Source organism: Chiloscyllium plagiosum, unplaced genomic scaffold (assembly GCF_037043375.1).
Source record: "Chiloscyllium plagiosum isolate Xiang-an unplaced genomic scaffold, Cpla_swu_hap1 HiC_scaffold_20, whole genome shotgun sequence".
Lineage (NCBI taxonomy): Eukaryota > Metazoa > Chordata > Chondrichthyes > Orectolobiformes > Hemiscylliidae > Chiloscyllium > Chiloscyllium plagiosum.
The window spans coordinates 1,251,850-1,267,323 of record NW_028270158.1 but is presented as its reverse complement, the minus strand read 5'-3'; the positions used below and the strand labels follow the sequence as shown (position 1 = coordinate 1,267,323).

The 15,474-nt window shown below is 44.0% G+C and overlaps 1 protein-coding gene across 5 annotated transcripts in view; it reads left to right on the top strand.

The window, feature by feature from the left end:
- The window catches only part of tmc5 (transmembrane channel like 5), a 261,115-nt gene that overhangs the window by 220,239 nt on the left and 25,402 nt on the right, over positions 1–15,474 (top strand). The window lies entirely within an intron of this gene.

Here is a 15,474-nt window from a genome sequence, read left to right as displayed (position 1 = left end):
TTTGACGAGGATTCATCAACTGAGGTGGTATGGGCTGAGGTTAGAAACAGGAGAGGAGAGATCACACTGCTGGGAGCTTTTTATAGGCCTCCATAAAGTTCCACGGATGTGGAGGAGAGGATCGGCAAAACAATTCTGGGGAGGAATGAAAGGAACAGGGTGGTCATTATGGGGGTCTTTAACTTCCCCAACATTGATTGGAAATGTTATAACTCTAGTATGTCGGATGGATCAATGTCCAACGTGTGCAGGAGGGTTTCCTGACACAGAATGTGAAAAAGCTGACAAGAGGGGAGGCCACACTGGATCTGGTACTTGAAAATGAACCAGGCCAGGTGTTTGATTTAGTGGTAGGTGAGCACTTTGGAGAAAGTGACCATAATTCAGTTACATTTAGTTTAGTGACTGAAAGGGATAGGTACGTGTCACAGGGCAAGAGTTGATGATGGGACAAAGGCAATTATAATGTGATTAGGCAAGAATTAGGATGCATAGAATGGGGTAGCAAAATGCAGGGGATGGGGACAATCGAAATGTGAAGTTGTTTAAGGAACAGATATTGCGTGTCCTTGATAGGTATGTCCCTGTCAGGCAGGGAGGAAGTGATAAGGTAAGGGAACCGTGGTTTACTACAGAAATTGCATCTCTTGTTAAGCAGAAGAAGGAGGCTTAAGTGACAATGAGACGAGATGGTTCAGATGAGGCGCGGAGAGTTACAGATTAGCTAAGAAGGATTTAAAGAGAGATTTAAGAAGAGCAAAGAGAGGACATGAGCAGTCTTTAGCATGTAGAATAAAGGAGAACCCTAAAGCTTTCTATAGGTATGTGAGGAATAAAAGGAGACCAGGGTAGGAATAGGGCCAGCCAAAGACAGAAGTGGGAAGTTGTGTGTGGACCCAGTGGATACTGGAGAGGTGCTAAACAAATATTTCTCATTGGTTTTCACTCAGGAAAAGGAGAATATTGTAGAGAAGAAAAAGATACGAGATATTAGACTTAGCGAGTTTTGAGAAGTTTTGTAGCTCAGGTTGAGGTTTTGGACGTTGGTTTGCTCGCTGAGCTGAAAGGTTCATTTCCAGACGTTTCGTTACCTTACTTGGTAACATCTTCAGTGGACCTCATGTGAAGCAATGCTGAAAATTCCTGCTTTCTATTTATACTTTTGGGTTTCTTTGCTCTCAGTTCTTACATCCAGATCGTTAATGTATAACATAAATCTTGGTGGTCCCAACACTGACCCCTGCTGAACTCTACTTGTCACCAGTTGCCATCCTGGAAAAGGCCCCTTTATTCCCACACTCTGCCTTCTGTCAGTCAGCGCCAATCCTCTATCATGCCAATACCTTGGATACCTTTCCTTAAGGATAAAAATCACACAACACCAGGTTATAGTCCTTTAGGTTTAATTGGAAGCACTAGCTTTCGGAGCGTCGCTCCTTCATCAGACTACCACCTGATGAAGGAGCGATGCTCCGAAAGCTAGTGCTTCCAATTAAACCTGTAGGACTATAACCTGGTGTTGTGTGATTTTTAACTTTGTACACCCCAGTCCAACACCGGCATCTCCAAATCATTCCCTTAAGGAATCAGTTTACTCTCTTGCCAACTCTCCAGGTGATTGATGAGACCCCTGCCTCATCAACAAGATTTCATCATCTTGTCAGATTACTGCCTGCAGCCTGAGCATTTTGTTAAGTTGGTGTTGTCTCTTTTCTGTTGTGCTGACGTCTGAGCTTTGTAATGGTTCTTTGATGCAGGAATTAATGTCATGAGGGTTAGTTGCATGTGAGTCAGCCAATGAGAGGTCTAGTTATTAAGATGTACTTGGTTGAAATTAATTCCAGTTGATAAAATCTACTGTTCCCTTCAACTAATGGACTGAAAGTAACAGCAGACTCATTTGGCGGTGTGCAGGAGATTCAGTTTTTTAAAATTTGTACCATACATTCTGCATCTTGTTGAGATGCATAGCAGTGAATTCCTTTCTAACTTCATGATTTATGTGAGCATTTCTCTCAGAATCATTTAAATTACTTAAATATATTGGATGTTCATTTTACAAGATTAGAACCAATTGACATTTTGAAGTTTGAAACGTGGATATCTTCTCATCTCCATATCACCATCAAACATAATTACAACCTTCAGCACATGTTTATGCTCAAGATGCATCAAGGAAATCAGTAACTGCAATAAAAAAACTTGCATGATAATTTTCAAACTTTGTTATTACTAAGAACTTTGCTAGCTACAAACAATTATGGGATATCTTTCAAATGGACTCAGGGAAGGCAAAATAGATTTTCAAACTTGAACTTGTCACTGGTGTAATGGAAATATTGAAGGCATATGCCAAACATTCTCTGCATCAGAGTGGATACGATGATGGCCTTGTTATCATTCTGTCCAATGAACTACGGAGAATTGGATATCGTCAAGCTGCTGACTGTAAAAGTAGATTTTGCAGGTGAATTACTGGCAATGATCCTCAAACGAACCCCACCACCAGGGATATATTTCCCTCCCCTCCCCTATCAGCGTTCCGAAAAGACCACTCCCTCCGTGACTCCCTCGTCAGGTCCACACCCCCCATCCACCCAACCTCCACTCCCGGCACCTTCTCCTGCAACCGCAAGAAATGCAAAACTTGCGCCCACACCTCCCCCCTTACTTCCCTCCAAGGCCCCAAGGATTCCTTCCATATCCGCCACAAATTCACCTGCACCTCCACACACATCATTTACTGCATCCGCTGCACCCGATGTGGCCTCCTCTATATTGGGGAGACAGGCCGCCTACTTGCGGAACGTTTCAGAGAACACCTCTGGGACACCCGGACCAACCAACCCAACCACCCCGTAGCCCAACACTTTAACTCCCCCTCCCACTCCACCAAGGACATGCAGGTCCTTGGACTCCTCCATCGCCAGACCATGGCAACACGACAGTTGGAGGAAGAACGTCTCATCTTCCGTCTAGGAAGCCTCCAACCACAAGGGATGAACTCAGATTTCTCCAGTTTCCTCATTTCCCCTCCCCCCACCTTGTCTCAGTCAAATCCCTCAAACTCAGCACTGCCTTCCTAACCTGCAATCTTCTTCCTGACCTCTCCGCCCCCACCCCACTCCGGCCTATCACCCTCACCTTTTCCTCCTTCCACCTATCGCAATTCCAACGCCCCTCCCCCAAGTCCCTCCTCCCTACCTTTTATCTTAGCCTGCTGGACACACTTTCCTCATTCCTAAAGAAGGGCTTATGCCCGAAACGTCGAACATAGAACATAGAACATAGAAGAATACAGCGCAGTACAGGCCCTTTGGCCCTCGATGTTGCGCCGATCCAAGCCCACCTAACCTATACTAACCCACTATCCTCCATATACCTATCCAATGCCCGCTTAAATGGCCATAAAGAGGGAGAGTCCACCACTGCTACTGGCAGGGCATTCCATGAACTTACGACTCGCTGAGTGAAGAACCTACCCCTAACTTCAGTCCTATATCTACCCCCCCTTAATTTAAAGCTATGCCCCCTTGTAATACCCGACTCCATACGCGGGAAAAGGTTCACACTGTCAACCCTATCTAACCCCCTAATCATCTTGTACACCTCAATCAAGTCACCCCTAAACCTTCTTTTCTCTAATGAAAACAGCCCCAAGTGTCTCAGTCTTTCCTCATACGATCTTCCTTCCATACCAGGCAACATCCTGGTAAACCTCCTCTGCACCCGTTCCAGTGCCTCCACATCCTTCCTATAGTATGGCGACCAAAACTGCACACAATATTCCAGATGCGGCCGCACCAGAGTCTTATACAGCTGCATCATGACCTCAGGACTCCGGAACTCAATTCCTCTACCAATAAAAGCCAGTACGCCAAGTGCCTTCCTCACCGCACTATTTACCTGGGTGGCAACTATCAGAGATCTGTGTACATGGACACCAAGATCCCTCTGCTCATCCACACTACCAAGTATCCGACCATTAGCCCAGTACCCCATCTTTTTGTTATTCTTCCCAAAGTGAATCACCTCACACTTAGCTACATTGAATTCCATTTGCCACCTTTCTGCCCAGCTCTGCAGCTTCTCTATATCCTGCTGTAACCTGCCACATCCTTCCTCACTGTCAACAACTCCTCCGACTTTCGTATCATCCGCAAACTTGCTCACCCAACCTTCTAACCCCTCTTCCAGGTCATTTATAAAAATGACAAACAGCAATGGTCCCAAAACAGATCCTTGCGGAACACCGCTAGTGACGGCACTCCATGAAGAAACTTTGCCATCAACTACTACCCTCTGTCTTCTTCCATCCAGCCAATTCCTAATCCAAACCTCCAACTCACCCTCAATGCCATATCTCCATATTTTCTGCAGTAGCCTACCATGGGGAACCTTATCAAACGCCTTACTAAAATCCATATATACCACATCTACCGCTTTCCCCTCATCAACCTCCTTCGATTCTCCTGTTCCTTGGATGCTGCCTGACCTGCTGCGCTTTTCCAGCAACACATTTTCAGCTCTGATCTCCAGCATCTGCAGACCTCACTTTCTCCTCATAGATCTCACAGAATACAGGGAGAACTAACCATTTGGAATCAGAACTGGCTCAAAGGTGGAAGACAGAGGGTGGTGGTGGAGGGTTGTTTTTCAGATTGGAGGCCTGTGACCAGTGGAGTGCCACAAGGATCGGTGCTGGGCCCTCTACTTTTTGTCATTTACACAAATGATTTGGATGCGAGCATAAGAGGTACAGTTAGTAAGTTTGCAGATGACACCAAAATTGGAGGTGTAGTGGACAGCGAAGAGGGTTACCTCAGATTACAACAGGATCTGGACCAGATGGGCCAATGGGCTGAGAAGTGGCAAATGCAGTTTAATTCAGATAAAAGCGAGGTGCTGCATTTTGAGAAAGCAAATCTTAGCAGGACTTATACATTTAATGGTAAGATCCTAGGGAGTGTTGCTGAACAAAGAGACCTTGGCGTGCAGGTTCATAGCTCCTTGAAAGTGGAGTCGCAGGTAGATAGGATAGTGAAGAAGGCGTTTGGTATGCTTTCCTTTATTGGTCAGAGTATTGAGTACAGGGGTTGGGACGTCATGTTGCAGCTGTACAGGACATTGGTTAGGCCACTTTTGGAATATTGTGTGCAGTTATGGTTTCCTTCTTATCGGAAAGACGTTGTGAAACTTGAAAGGGTTCAGAAAAGATTTACAAGGATGTTGCCAGAGTTGGAGGATTTGAGCTACAGGGAGAGGCTGAACAGGCTGGGGCTGTTTTCCCTGGAGCGTCGGAGACTGAAGGGTGACCTTATAGAGATTTACAAAATTATTAGGGGCATGGATAGGATAAATAGACAAAGTCTTTTCCCTGGGGTCGGCGAATCCAGAACTAGAGGACATAGGTTTAGGGTGAGAGGGGAAAGATATAAAAGAGACCTAAGGGGCAACTTTTTCACACAGAGGGTGGTACGTGTATGGAATGAGCTGCCAGAGGATGTGGTGGAGGCTGGTACAATTGCAACATTTAAGAGGCATTTCAATGGATATATGAATAGGAAGTGTTTGGAGGGATACGGGCCGGGTGCTGGTAGGTGGGACTAGATTGGGTTGGGATATCTGGTTGGCATGGACGGGTTGGACGAAGGGTCTGTTTCCATGCTGTACAACTCTATGACTCTATATAATACCGTGTGCACTTTCTGGTCACAATATTAGAAGTCTAACTTCCCCTCAGATCCTAAAAATTGGTTAGGAGCGAATTACTGCAGTTAGATGTATAAGTCCTGTTAGAATCTGTACTAAAAACAACAAATACTGCAAGTCAGCTAGTATCCATGGAGAGAGAGCAAGCCAACATTTCGAGTCCACATGATTCTGCATCAGAGCTGAAGTGAGGTGTGGAGGGAACAGCATTAATATGCTAATTGGGGTGGGGATGTGGTGGGTAGTGGGTGTAGGGTGCTGATTTTGGAGAAAAGATGTTGATAGCTCACATTAAGTGATAAGAATGTGAGAACAGTAGAACAAGGGTGTGTCTCCCACTGAGATTGGGTGAGGGGATAGAGGACATGACAACAAGTTAAAGAAAGGGAAGAAATGGGAATTGGTTCACAATTTAAGGGTGCTGATATTAAATCCAGAAGACTTAATCCCAACCAATACTGGAGGAACAATGCTGAGCAATTTAGCGATGCTAAATTGCCCATAGTGTTAGGTCCATTAGTGGATGTATATTTGCTCGCTGAGCTGAAAGGTTCATTTCCAGACGTTTCGCTCCCTTACTAGGTAACATCTTCAGTGGACCTCATGCGAAACAATGCTGAAAATTCCTACTTTCTATTTATGTGTTTGGGTTTCTTTGGGTTGGTGATGTCATTTCCCCTGGTCCGACTTTGTGGACTTTGGGACAGGCAACACATTTTCAACAATAAAAAGTGGCCGAGCAGAGGCCGATAGCCAAGTTCGGTCCCCATGGGAATGGCCTCAACTGGGACCTTGGGTTCATGCCACACTGTGGGTGACCCCATTGCACTATACAAACATATGCACAGACAGACACACATGTACACACACACACTCAAACCTTCTCTTATACACACACATACACTCCCACACACACCCTCTCACACACTTAAATCCCTTTACACTCACACTCATACACATACACACACCCTCTCACAGACACTCATAACCCATCCCCTCCCAACACACCCACATGCACACATACACACATAAGTTTGTGGGGTGAATTTGTACTCGCAGAATTATATTTTATTTTGCTCAAAACCTGCATGAATCCAAGTAAGATTCTGTAGAGTCAGTCTGACCATTGTGGCACAGACAGCCTCACACAGGGAGTTAACACCTTATCTGGGCCGACATCACACCAATTGTTAAAGTGCACTTGAGAATGTAACGTCTAAAAAAAGTTTTATGATTTACATATGAAAGAACTGAAACCAGCAAGGCCATTCTAAAAGATGAGAGACTTAACAAACAATCCGGTCTTTTTCAATATATAATTTCAGTTACATCACACTATAAACTTTTGATATAAATTCTGTGTTTTATAATCTTATTCTTTCACAATCACCTGATGAAGAGAGCTGTGGATTTGAACCCTAAGATTCCTCTGTATGTTAATGCTGTCCAGGACCTTACTATTAACCGTATACTTTCCCTCAAAATTTGATCACCCAAAGTGCAGCACCTCACCCTTGCCTCGATTAACCTCCAGCTGCCATTTCTCTGCACATTTCTGCAACTGAACTATGTTTCCCGTATCCTTTGATAACCTTCTACACTACACACAACTCCATCGTTATATGTGTGATCTGCAAACTTATTAACCCACCCTTCTACGTTTTCATCAAAGTCATTTATATGTATCACAAACAGCAAAGTTCGCTATCCTGTGGAACATCACTAGTCACGGACCACCAGCCATTACTGTTGGCCTTCCATGGGCAGACTAAGTCCCCATGGATGCCATGCATCTCAATCTTCTGGATGAGACTACCATGAGGGACCTTGTCAAAAACATAGAGCATAGAACATTCCAGCGCAGTACAGGCCCTTTGGCCTTCAATGTTGTGCCAACCTGAAACCAATCTGAAACCCATCTAACCTACACTATTCCATTATCATCCGTATATTTATCCAATGACCATTTAAATGCCCTTAAACTTGGTGAGTCTACTACTGTTGCAGGCAGGGCGTTCCACACCCCTACTGCTCTCTGAGTAAAGAAACTACCTCTGACATTTGCCCTATATCTGTCACCCCTCAATTTAAAGCTATGTCCCTTAGTGCTAGCCATCACCATCTGAGGAAAAAGGCTCTCACTGTCTACCCTATCTAACCCTCTGATTATCTTTTATGTCCCTATTATGTCACCTCTTAACAATCTTCTCTCTAATGAAAACAGCCTCCACTCCCTCAGCTTTTCCTCATACCAGGCAACATCCTAGTAAATCACCTATGAAGCCTTTCCAATGCGCCCACATTCTTCCTATAATGCAGTGACCAGAGCTGTATTCAATACTCCAAGTGCGGCTGCACCAGGGTTTTGAACAGCTGCACCATGACTTTGTGGCTCCAAAACTCAATCTCAACACCAATAAAAGCTAATACACTGTATTAATCATTCTTGAAGAAGGGCTCATGCCCGAAACGTTGATTCTCCTGCTCCTTGGATGCTGCCTGACCTGCTGCATTTTTCTACCAACACATTTTCAGCTCTGATCTCCAGCATCTGCAGTCCTCACTTTCTCCTAACACACCGTAGGCCTTCTTAACAATCCTTTCAACGTGGGTGGCAACTTTCAGGGATCCATGTATATGGACACCAAGATCTCTCTGCTCATCTACACTACCAAGAATCTAACCATTAGCCTAGCACTCTATTCCTGTTGCTCCTTCCAGTGAATCACCTCACACGTTTCCACATTAAACTCCATTTGCCACCTCTTAGCCCAGCTCTGCAGCTTATCTATGTCCCTCTGTAACCTGCAACATCCTTTCGCACTGTCCACAACTCCACTCGCTAAAAGGGGTCATGAAATAGCTGTAGCGAGCAGAATTAAGGAGAATCCCAAAGCCTTTTATTCTTACATAAGAAACAGGCGGGTATCTAGAGAAAGGATTGGTCCACTAAAGGATATGAAGGAAGGCTGTGTGTTGAACCTGAGAGAATGGGTGAGAACACTGATTACTTTGCATCAGTGTTCACTGCTGAGAGGGACATGATGAATGTTGAGATTAGAGATAGACGTTTGATTACTCTGGAACACATTGACATAAGTAGGGAAGATCTGTTGGGTAGGCTAGCAGTTGTTAAGTTGGACAAATCCCCAGGACTGGATCGGATCTATCCCAGGTTGCTGAGAGATGCAAGAGAGGAAATAGCTGGGACCCTGACAGATATCTCTGTAGCATTCTTAAACACAGGTGATGTGCCGGAGGACTGGAGGGTTGCTCATGTTGTCCCTCTGTACAAGAAGGCAAGTAGGGATATTCCAGGTAACTGCAGTCCAGTGAGCCTGACTTCAGTGGTGGGAAAGTGGCTGGAGAAGATACTGAGGGATAAAATACTGAGATAACTTACTAAAATAAGATACTGAGGGACTTATCAGTGATAGGCAACATGGTTTTGTGCGGGGTAGATCATACCGTACCAACTTAATAGAGTTCTTTGAGGAAGTGACCAAGTTGATAGATGAAGGAAGGGCTATAGATGTCATATATAAAGGGACTTTAGTAAGGCGTTTGATAACATTCCCCATGGTAAACCAATGAAGAGAGTGAAGTCACATGGTGTCAGGGTGTTCTAGCTAGGTGAATAAAGAACTGGTTGAGCAACAGGAGACAGAGAGTAGTAGTTGAAGGGAGTTTCTCGAAATGGAGAAAGGTGACCAGTGGTGTTCTACAGGGATCAGTGTTGGGGCCACTGTTGTTTGTAATATACATAAATTATCTGGAAGAGGGTACTGTGGGTATGATCAGCAAGTTTGCAGATGACACAAAGATTGGTGGAGTAGCAGAAAGCATAAGGGACTGTCAGAGACTACAGGAGAATATAGACAGACTGGAGAGTTGGGCAGAGAAGTGGCAGATGGAGTTCAATCCAGACAAATGTGAGGCGATGCATTTTGGGAAGACTAATTCCAGAGCGAATTATACAGTAAACAGAAGAGTCTTGGGAAAAGTTGATGAGCAGAGAGATCTGGGAGTGCAGGTCCATTGTACCCTGAAGGTGGCTGCACAGGTGGATAGAGTGGTCAAGAAAGCCTATAGTATACTTGCCTTCATTGGACGGGGTATTGAGTATAAGAGCTGGCAGGTCATGTTAAAATTGTACAAGACATTGGTTTGGCCGCATTTAGAATACTGTGTACAGTTCTGGGTGCCACATTACCAAAAGGATGTGGATGCTTTGGAGAGGGTGCAGAGAAGGTTTACGAGGATGTTCCCTGGTATGGAAGGTGCTGGCTATGAAGAGAGGTTGAGTAGGTTAAGTTTGTTTTCATTAGAAGAAAGGAGATTGAGGGGAGACTTGATTGAGTTTATAAAATCATGAAGGGTATATACAGAGATAAACTTTTTACCAGGGTGAAGAATTCAATAACAAGAGGTCACGTTTTCAAGGTGAGAGGTGAAAAGTTTAAGGGGGATACACGCGGCAAGTACTTTACACAGAGGGTGGTAGGTGCCTGGAATGCCTTGCCAGCAGTGGTGGTAGAGGTAGGCACAGTAGATGCGTCTGGACAGATGCATAAGTAGATGGGGAGTAGAGGGATACAGATGCTTAGGAATTGGGTGACAGGCTTAGACAGTGGATTTGGATCAGCTCAGGCTTGGAGGGCTGAAGGGCCTGTTCCTGGGTTGTAAATTTTCTTTATTCTTCATTCTTTGTTCTTAGTGTCAACCGCAAATTTACTAATCCATCCTTCTACGCCCTTATCTAGGTCATTTATAAAAATGACAAACAACAGTGTTCCCAAAACAGATCTTTGCAGTACACCACTAGTAACTGAACTCCAGGATGAACATTTCCCATCAACCACCACCCTCTGTCTTCCTACAGCTAGCCAATTTCTGATCCAAACCACTAAATAACCCTCAATCCCATGCCTCTGTATTTTCTGTAATAGCTTACTGTGGGGAATCTTATCAACACCTTACTGAAATCCATAAACACCACATCAACAGTTTTCCCCTCATCCACCTGTTTGGTCACCTTCTCAAAGAACTCAGTAAGGTTTGTGAGGCATGACCTACCCTTCACAAAACTGTGTTGACTATCCCTAATCAAATTATTCCTTTCTAGATGATTATAAATCCTATATCTTATAATACTTTACCAATAATTTACCTGCAAATGAAGTGAGGCTTACCAGAGACAACTCCCTTTCTTGAACAAGGGGACAATATTTGCTATCCCCCAGTCTTCTGGCACTATTCCTGTCAACATAAAGATCAAAGCCAAAGGCTCTGCAATCTCCTGCCTGGCTTTCCAGAGAATCCGAGGATAAATCCCATCTGGTCCAGGGGACTTATCTATTTTCACACTTTCCAAATTGCTAACACCTCCTCCTTGTGAACCTCAATCCCATCTCGTCTCGTAGCCTGTATCTCAGTAATCTCCTTGACAACATTGTCTTTTTCCTGTGTGAGTACTGATGAAAAATATTCATTTAGCACCTCTCCTAACTGCTCAGACTCCATGCACAACTTTCCACTATTGTCCTTGACTGGCTCTAATCTTACTCTAGTCATTCTTTTATTCCTGAACTAGAAAGCTTTATGATTTTCCTCGATCCTATCCGCCAATGACTTCTCATGTCCCCTCCTGGCTCTTCTTAGCTCTCTCTTTAGGTCCTTCCTGGCTACCTTGTAACTCTCAAGTGCCCAAACTGCACCTTCACACATCATCTTTACACAAGCCTCCTCTTCCTCTTAACAAGAGATTCAACTTTGTTAGTAAACCACAACTCCCTCACACGACCACTTCCTCCCTGCTTGACAGGTATATACTTATCAAGGATACCCAGTAGCTGTAAAGCTTTACTAAAATCCAGTTAGACTACATCCACTACTCTACCATCATTGATCACCTTCGTCACCTTCTCAAAAAATTTAATCAAGTTACTAAGATCTGACCTGCCCCACTCAAAGCCACGAACAAAATTAGAAATTGCTGGAAAAGCCCAGCAGGTCTGGCAGCATCTGTGGAGAGAAATTAGGATGTGGAGTTGCTGGTGTTGAACTGGGGTGGATATGATCAGAAGTCACGTGACACCAGGTTATTGCCCAACAGGTTTATTTGAAATCACAAGTTTTCAAAGCGCTGCCATTTGTCAGGTGCAGTGAGGAGAAGTGTGAGAAGAGGTGGCCTCCGCAGGTGATCAAGTGTGACAGACAGTGTGAGTAAAGTATCAATAGCTGAATAGCAAGTGAAGGGATGACATATAATGCAATAAATTGAGGCAGAAAGATAATTACAAAATATTTAAAATAAAGTGGTGCTGGAGATAAACCAAATGGCTGGAATAATATGACAGGTATAAGAGTTGCAAGTCGAGGGTCTAACCAATGTTACACGTTATCCAAAACTGTACAAGCTAATTAAGGTAGAGAGAGATCATAACAATTTATCCAAGTGATGGTGTCCAAACAGGACAGTAAGAAAGATTTTATGGATACAGAACAGTGTGGTGAGGTCACATGTAGTGCGACATGAATCCAAGTTCATGGTTAAGGTCGCCTTCATAGGTATGGAACTTGGCAATCAGTTTTCTGCTCGGCAATTCTGCGTTATTGTGTATCTCAAAGATCGCCTTGAAGGATGGTCATCCGAAGATCGGAGGCTGAATGCTCTTGGCGCTGAAGTGTTCCCCGACTGGGAAGGAACATTTCTGTCTGACGATTGTTACGCAGTGTCCATTCATCCATTGTTATAGTGTCTGCTTGGTCTCGCCAATATACCATGCTTTGGGGAATCCTTACCTGCAGCTTATGAGGTAGATAATGTGAGGCGAGTAACATGGGTATCTGCCGTGCACGGGATGGGTGGTTTCCCCACATGTAATGGTGGTATCTATGTCGGCACTCTGACACGTCTTACAGTGGTTGCCATGACAGGGTTGTGTGGTGTTTTGGTCGATATTGTCCCGAAAGCTGGGTAAACCAACCAAACAATGGTCTGTTTAAAATATTGGCAGTGTTTTGAAGGCGAGAAGTGAAGTCATAGAAATGATCTTGGTAAGATGTTCATCAGCATCGATGACATGTTGAAAGCTGTGAAGAACATGGCACAGTTTCTCCGCTCCAGGGACGTACTGGGCAACAAAGGGTATTCAATCGGTCATGTCCTGTGTCTGTCTTCTGAGGTGATTGCTGCTGTTTTTCACTGTGTCACTTTGGAACTTGGCGATCAATGAGTTGATCATTGTACCCCATTCTTATGGGTATGTCTTTCAGCGTCTGTAGGCGTCTGTTGGTTCCTCCTCGTCAGAGCAGATCCTATGTATGTGCAGGGCTTGTCTGTAGGGGATGGCATCTTTAACAAGCTTAGACTGTAAGCTATAGAAGTGCAGCATCATGAGGTTATCCATGGGTCTCGGTAGGGTGAGATGCTAATGTTTCAGTCCTTCATGGAGATGCATCTGTCCAAGAATGAAGCTGATTCCGAAGAGTAGTCCATGTTAAGTCTGATGGTGTTTCACCAGTGCAGCCTTCGAGATACACAATAACTCAGAAATTGATAGCCAAGTTCCATAGCCATGAAGATGGCCTCAACTGTGATCTTGGGTTCATGTCGCACTACATGTGACCCCACCACACTGTTCTGTATTGGTAAAATCTTTCTTACTGTCCTGTGCGACACCATCACCTTGATAACTTGTTATAATCTTTCTCCCTTAATTAGTTTGCACAGTTTTGGATTACTTATTACTTTGGTTAGACCCTCAGCATGTGATGCATACCTATCATGTTATTCCAGTCATTTGATTTGTCTCCTGTACCACCTTATTTTAACTATTTTGTAATTATCTCTCTGCCTCATTTAATCAGATTATAGGTCACCCCTTCACTGGTTATTCAGGTATTGACACTTTACTCACACTGTCTGACCCTCTTGGCCACCTGCAGAGGCCTAATATTCCATCTGTTGACAGTCTACTCACACCATTTGTTGGATCTCTCTAATTATAAATTCTGTATCTGTGGCTTCTCACTTCACTTGACAAAGGGGCAGTGCTTATGATTTCAAATAAACCTGTTGGACTATAATCTGGTGTCATGTTACTTCTGACTGAGAGACATCAGAGTTAACGTTTCGGGTTGACTGACCCTTCTTCCACCCAAAGCTATACTGACTGTCCCTAACTAGGCCCTACTTTTCCAAATGCACATAAATCCTATCCCTAAGAATTCACTCCAATAGTTTCCCAACCACAGATGTGAGACTCCTCGGTCTATAGTTTCCCAGATTATCCTTATTTCCCTTCGTGAACAAAGGAACAACATTAGCTAACTGTCCAGTCCTCTGGGATCTCTCCAGTGGCTAGCAAGGATGCAAAGATCTTGGTCGAGACCCAAGCAATCTCCTCTCTTGCCTCTCTCAATAACCTGGAGTAGATACCATCGGGCACTGGGGACTTATTCACTTTAATGCTCCTCAAGACACCCAACAACACTTCTTTCTTGATCTCAAAATGCCCTGCTCCATGCTAATCTCACTATCCTACATATCTTTCCCCTGGGTGAATACTGACACAAATCCTCATTTAGGATCTCATACAGGTCCTCTGCCTCGAAGCACAAGTTCCCTCCTTTACCCTTCAGTGGTCCTATCCTCTCTCTAGTTATCCTTCTGTTTTTAACGTATGCATAGAATGCCTTGATATTCTCTTTAACCCCATTTGCCAAGGTCATTTCATGGGCCCTCCTTCCTCTCCTAATTCCCTAATTTACCTTAAGCCTATGTCCTCCTGGTAATTAACATTTCTACCCTGGGAAAAAGATGCTGACAATCCCTTTCATAATTTTGTAAACCTCTATCAGGTCGCCCCGCAGCTTCCAATGTTTAAGTGAAAACAAACCCAGTTTGTCCAGTCCCTCCTCATAGCTAATAACCTTCAAACCAGGCAACATTCTGGTAAATGTTTTCTGTACCCTTTCCAAAGCTCACACATGCTTCTAGTAGTGTGGTGACCAGAACTGTACAGAATATTCCAGATATGGCCAAACTAATCTTCAATTCAACTTGCTGTAGCTGCCCATTGCTAAAGGTGAGAAAATGGCTGCCTGTGGGCTATGTTTTTAGCTGACACAAGATGGTTAAAGAAAATTGTAGCTGATGCTGTGTTTCATATCGCTCAAATCAAGGCCTTCACAGACAGATAATAAAGTGTCTCAGAGAATCACAATAGAGCCTTAGATGGGGATAGAATGCAGACAGTGAGAGTCCTCTGCTCTGAAAAGTGCAGCTCACAGGCAAACTGTCTGATCAGAAATTTCCTATTTTAGTATTAAATGGAAAAGGAAAGTTTGAGCCACCTTAGATGAGGCCTTTTAAATAATAATAATTACATATTAGAGTAGACACGTATATTCTTACAAGGAGAAAGTGAGGACTACAGATGCTGGAGATCAGAATCAAAAAGTATGGTGCTGGAAAAGCACAGCCAGTCAGATAGCATCAGGAATGATGAAGGGCTTTTGCCCAAAACTTCGACCCTCCTGCTCCTCGGATGCTGCCTGACTTGCTGTGCTTTTCTAGTGCCATACGTTTGACATATATTCTCACAGTAATAGTTTTAATGCATTAGGCACTGGGAAATTTAATTAGATTTCCATTGACAAGGCAAAAGTGGGTACTGCAGGTGCTGGAGATTAGAGTCAAGGTCAGAGTTGTGCTGGAAAAGCACAGCAGGTCAGGCAGCATCCGAGGAGCAGGAA